Here is a 6,596-nt window from a genome sequence, read left to right as displayed (position 1 = left end):
AGGCCTGTAATTTTCATCATAGGTACACTTCAACTATGACAGACAAAATGAGGGGGAAAAATCCAGAAAATCACATTGTAGGATTTTTAATGAATTTATTTGCAAAATATGGTGGAAAATAAGTATTTGGTCAATAAAAGTTTCTCAATACTTTGTTATATACACTTTGTTGGCAATGACAGAGGTCAAACGTTTTCACAAGCGTTTTCACACACTGTTGCTGGTGTTTTGGCCCATTCCTCTATGCAGATCTCCTCTAGAGTAGTGATGTTTTGGGGCTGTTGCTGGGCAACACGGACTTTCAACTCCCTCCAAAGATTGTCTATGGGGTTGAGATCTGGAGACTGGCTAGGCCACTCCAGGACCTTGAAATGTTTCTTACGAAGCCACTCCTTCGTTGCCCGGGCGGTGTGTTTGGGATCATTGTCATGCTGAAAGATCCAGCCACGTTTCATCTTCAATGCCCTTGCTGATGGAAGGAGGTTTTCACTCAAAATATCACGATACATGGCCCCATCCATTCTTTCCTTTACACGGATCAGTCGTCCTGGTCCCTTTGCAGAAAAACAGCCCCAAAGCATGATGTTTCCACCCCCATGCTTCACAGTAGGTATGGTGTTCTTTGGATGCAACTCAGCATTCTTTGTCCTCCAAACACGACGAGTTGAGTTTTTACCAAAAAGTTATATTTTGGTTTCATCTGACCATATGACATTCTCCCAATCTTCTTCTGGATCATCCAAATGCTCTCTAGCAAACTTCAGACGGGCCTGGAAATGTACTGGCTTAAGCAGGGGGACACGTCTGGCACTGCAAGATTTGAGTCCTTGGCGGCGTAGTGTGTTACTGATGGTAGGCTTTGTTACTTTGGTCCCAGCTCTCTGCAGGTCATTCACTAGGTCCCCCCGTGTGGTTCTGGGATTTTTGCTCACCGTTCTTGTGATCATTTTGACCCCACGGGGTGAGATCTTGCGTGGAGCCCCAGATTGAGAGAGATTATCAGTGGTCTTGTATGTCTTCCATTTCCTAATAATTGCTCCCACAGTTGATTTCTTCAAACCAAGCTGCTTACCTATTGCAGATTCAGTCTTCCCAGCCTGGTGCAGGTCTACAATTTTGTTTCTGGTGTCCTTTGACAGCTCTTTGGTCTTGGCCATAGTGGAGTTTGGAGTGTGACTGTTTAAGGTTGTGGACAGGTATTTTATACTGATAACAAGTTCAAACAGGTGCCATTAATACAGGTAATGAGTTTAGGAAAGAGGAGCCTCTTAAAAAAGAAGATACAGGTTTGTGAGAGCCAGAAATCTTGCTTGTTTGTAGGTGACCAAATACTTATTTTCCACCATAATTTGCAAATTAATTCATTAAAAATCCTACAATGTGATTTTCTGGACTTTTTTTTCAATTTTGTCTGTCATAGTGTACCTATGATAAAAATCATAAGTGTACCTATGATGAAAATTACAGGCCTCTCTCATATTTTTAAGTGGGAGAACTTGCACAATTGGTGGCTGACTAAATACTTTTTTGCCCCACTGTAACCCATGAAGATCTCTCCCATGGCACGAACCGGTGGGGAGCGCCAACCCGGACAGGAAGATCTCGTCAGTGACTCAACCCACTCAAGTGACGTACCCCTCCTAGGGACAGCATGGAAGAGCGCCAGTGACTCAGCCCCCGTGATAGGGTTAGAGGCAGAGAAACCCAGTGGAGAGAGGGGACCTGGCAAGGCAGAGACAGAAAGGGCGGTTCGTCACTCCAGTGCCTTTCCGTTCACCTTCACACCCCTGGGCCAGACTACACTCAATCATAGGACCTACTGAAGAGATGAGTCTTCAACAAAGACTTAAAGGTTGAGACCGAGTCTGCGTCTCTCACATGGATAGGCAGACTATTCCATAAAAATGGAAAGCCCTGCTTCCAGCTGTTTGCTTAGAAATTCTACGGACAATAAGGAGGCCTGCGTCTTGTGACCGTAGCGTACGTGTAGGTATGTACGGCAGGACCAAATCGGAAAGATAAGCCCATGTAATGCTTTGTAGGTTAGCAGTAGAACCTTGAAATCAGCCCTAGCCTTAACAGGAAGCCAGTGTAGAGAGGCTAAACACTGGAGTAATATGATACATTTTTTGGGTTCTAGTCAAGATTCTAGCAGCCGTGTTTAGCACTAACTGAAGTTAATTTAGAGCTTTATCCGGGTAGCCAGAAAGTAGAGCATTGCAGTAATCTAATCTAGAATTGACAAACGCATGGATTCATTTTTCTGCATCATTTTTGGACAGAAAGTTTCAGATTTTTGCAATGTTACGTAGATGGAAAAAAGCTGTCCTTGGAACAGTCCTGATATGTTCGTCAAAAGAGAGATCAAATCAAATCAAATTGTATTTGTCACATACACATGGTTAGCAGATGTTAATGCGAGTGTAGCGAAATATTCCGACAATGCAGTGATAACCAACAAGTAATCTAACTAACAATTCCAAAACTACTGTCTTATACACAGTGTAAGGGGATAAAGAATATGTACATAAGGATATATGAATGAGTGATGGTACAGAGCAGCATACAGTAGATGGTATCGAGTACAGTATATACATATGAGATGAGTATGTAGACAAAGTAAACAAAGTGGCATAGTTAAAGTGGCTAGTGATACATGTATTACATAAGGATGCAGTCGATGATGTAGAGTACAGTATATACGTATGCATATGAGATGAATAATGTAGGGTAAGTAACATTATATAAGGGAGCATTGTTTAAAGTGGCTAGTGATATATTTATATCATTTCCCATCAATTCCCATTATTAAAGTGGCTGGAGTTGGGTCAGTGTCAATGACAGTGTGTTGGCAGCAGCCACTCAATGTTAGTGGTGGCTGTTTAACAGTCTGATGGCCTTGAGATAGAAGCTGTTTTTCAGTCTCTCGGTCCCAGCTTTGATGCACCTGTACTGACCTCGCCTTCTGGATGATAGCGGGGTGAACAGGCAGTGGCTCGGGTGGTTGATGTCCTTGATGATCTTTATGGCCTTCCTGTAACATCGGGTGGTGTAGGTGTCCTGGAGGGCAGGTAGTTTGCCCCCGGTGATGCGTTGTGCAGACCTCACTACCCTCTGGAGAGCCTTACGGTTGAGGGCAGAGCAGTTGCCGTACCAGGCGGTGATACAGCCCGCCAGGATGCTCTCGATTGTGCATCTGTAGAAGTTTGTGAGTGCTTTTGGTGACAAGCCGAATTTCTTCAGCCTCCTGAGGTTGAAGAGGCGCTGCTGCGCCTTCTTCACGACGCTGTCAGTGTGAGTGGACCAATTCAGTTTGTCTGTGATGTGTATGCCGAGGAACTTAAAACTTGCTACCCTCTCCACTACTGTTCCATCGATGTGGATAGGGGTGTTCCTCTGCTGTTTCCTGAAGTCCACAATCATCTCCTTAGTTTTGTTGACGTTGAGTGTGAGGTTATTTTCCTGACACCACACTCCGAGGGCCCTCACCTCCTCCCTGTAGGCCGTCTCGTCGTTGTTGGTAATCAAGCCTACCACTGTTGTGTCGTCCGCAAACTTGATGATTGAGTTGGAGGCGTGCGTGGCCACGCAGTCGTGGGTGAACAGGGAGTACAGGAGAGGGCTCAGAACGCACCCTTGTGGGGCCCCGTGTTGAGGATCAGCGGGGAGGAGATGTTGTTGCCTACCCTCACCACCTGGGGCGGCCCGTCAGGAAGTCCAGTACCCAGTTGCACAGGGCGGGGTCGAGACCCAGGGTCTTGAGCTTGATGACGAGCTTGGAGGGTACTATGGTGTTGAATGCCGAGCTGTAGTCGATGAACAGCATTCTCACATAGGTATTCCTCTTGTCCAGGTGGGTTAGGGCAGTGTGCAGTGTGGTTGAGATTGCATCGTCTGTGGACCTATTTGGGCGGTAAGCAAATTGGAGTGGGTCTAGGGTGTCAGGTAGGGTGGAGGTGATATGGTCCTTGACTAGTCTCTCAAAGCACTTCATGATGACGGAAGTGAGTGATACGGGCGGTAGTCGTTTAGCTCAGTTACCTTAGCTTTCTTGGGAACAGGAACAATGGTGGCCCTCTTGAAGCATGTGGGAACAGCAGACTGGTATAGGGATTGATTGAATATGTCCGTAAACACACCGGCCAGCTGGTCTGCGCATGCTCTGAGGGCGCGGCTGGGGATGCCGTCTGGGCCTGCAGCCTTGCGAGGGTTAACACGTTTAAATGTCTTACTCACCTCGGCTGCAGTGAAGGAGAGACCGCATGTTTTCGTTGCAGGCCGTGTCAGTGGCACTGTATTGTCCTCAAAGCGGGCAAAAAAGTTATTTAGTCTGCCTGGGAGCAAGACATCCTGGTCCGTGACTGGGCTGGGTTTCTTCTTGTAGTCCGTGATTGACTGTAGACCCTGCCACATGATCAGGGTCCATGGTAACGCCGAGGTCCTTCACAGTTTTATTTGAGACGACTGTACAACCATCAAGATTGTCAGATCCAACAGAAGATCTCTTTGTTTCTTGGGACTTAGAACTAGCATCTCCGAGTTTAAAAGTAAAACATTTTCCGCCATCCACTTCCTTATGTCTGAAACACAGGGAGGGCCATTTTGGGGCTTCACCATGTTTCATTGAAATGTACAGCAGTGTATCGTCCGCATAGCAGTGAAAGCTAACATTATGTTTCCGAATTATATCACCAAGAGGTAAAATATATAGTGAAAACAAGTGGTCCTAAAACGGAACCTTGAGGAACACCGAAATGTACAGTTGATTTGTCAGAGGACAAACCATCCACAGAGACAAACTGAAATCTTTCTGACAGATAAGATCTACACCAGGCCAGAACTTGTCAGTGTAGACATATTTGGGTTTCCAATCTCTCCAAAAGAATGTGGTGATCGATGGTATCAAAGCAGCACTAAGGTCTAGGAGCATGAGGACAGATGCAGAGCCTTGGTCTGACGCCATTAAAAGGTAATTTACCACCTTCACGAGTGCAGTCTCAGTCTATGATGGGTCTAAAACCAGACTGAAGCATTTCGTATACATTGTTTGTCTTCAGGAAGGCAGTGAGTTGCTGCGCAACATCTTTTCAGAAATGTTTGAGAGGTAATGGGAGATTCAATATAGGCCAATTAAGTTTAAAAAAATATTTTCAGGGTCAAGATTTGACTTTTTCAAGAGAGGCTTTATTACCTCCACTTTTAGTGAGTTTGGTACACATCCGGTGGATAAGGAGGCATTTATTATGTTCAACATAGGAAGGCCAAGCACAGGAAGCAACTCTTTCAGTAGTTTAGTTGGAATAGGATCCAGTATGCAGCTTGAAGGTTTAGAGGCCATGACTATTTTCATCAATGTGTCGAGAAATAGTATGAAAATCTTGAGTGTCTCCCTTGATCCTAGGTCCTGGCAGTGTTGTGCAGACTCAGGACAACTGAGCTTTGAGAAAATACGCAGATTTAAAGAGGAGTCCATCGTTTGCTTTCTAATGATCATGATCTTTTTGTCAAAGAAGTTTATGAATTTATTACTGCTGAAGTGAAAGCCATACTCTCTTTGGGAATGCTGCATTTTAGTTAGCTTTGCGACAGCATCAAAAATAAATGTTCCATTGTTATTTTTCTCCTCCATTAAGTTGGAAAAATAGAACGATCGAGCAGCAGTGAGGGCTCTTGGAGGACTCTTGGCTCTTGGACAAAACCAAGAGTCGGTGATGGTTCCGAAAGCCTTTTGAAGTGGGTCTGTGGACTTTTCCATTTGAATATTAAAGTCACCAAAAATGTGAATATTATCTGCCATTATTACAAGGTCCGATAGGAATTCAGGGAACTCAGTGAGGAACGCTGTATATTGCCCAGGAGGTCTGTAAACAGTAGCTATAACAAGTGATTGAGTAGGCTGCATAGATTTCATGACTAGAAGCTCAAAAGATGAAAATGCAGTCCTTTTTTTTGTAAATTGAAATTTGCTATCGTAAATGTTAGGAACACCTCCGCCTTTACGGGATGCACAGGGGATATGGTCACTAGTGTAACCAGGAGAAGAGGCTTCATTTAACACTCATCAGGCTTAAGCCATGTTTCAGTCAGGCCAATCACATGAATATTATGATCAGGGATTAGTTCATTGACTATAACTGCCTTGGACGTGAGGGATCTAACATTAAGTACCTCTATTTTGAGATGTGAGATATCACAATCTCTTTCAATAATGACAGGAATGGAGGAGGTCTTTATTCCAGTGAGATTGCTAAGGCGAACATCACCATGTTTCATTTTGCCCAACCTAGGTTGAGGCACAGATGGGGATAGCTCAATGGGGATAGCTGAACTGACTACACTGACTGTGCTAGTGGCAGACTCCACTAAGCTGGCAGGCTGGCTAACAGCCTGCTGCCTGGCCTGCCTGGCCTGCATCCTATCTCATTGTGGAGCTAGAGGAGTTAGAGCCCTGTCTATGATCATAGATAAGATGAGAGCATCCCCCAGCTAGGATGGAGTCAATCACTCCTCAGCAGTCCAGGCTTGATCATTAGGCTCGGAAGCCTTCACCTCACCTAACGACCCAAGTTATTTCTCCTCACTTTTGTCAGGATCAA

This window comes from Oncorhynchus nerka, linkage group LG18 (assembly GCF_034236695.1).
Source record: "Oncorhynchus nerka isolate Pitt River linkage group LG18, Oner_Uvic_2.0, whole genome shotgun sequence".
NCBI classification, from domain to species: Eukaryota; Metazoa; Chordata; class Actinopteri; order Salmoniformes; family Salmonidae; genus Oncorhynchus; species Oncorhynchus nerka.
This window is presented reverse-complemented; position numbering follows the sequence as displayed.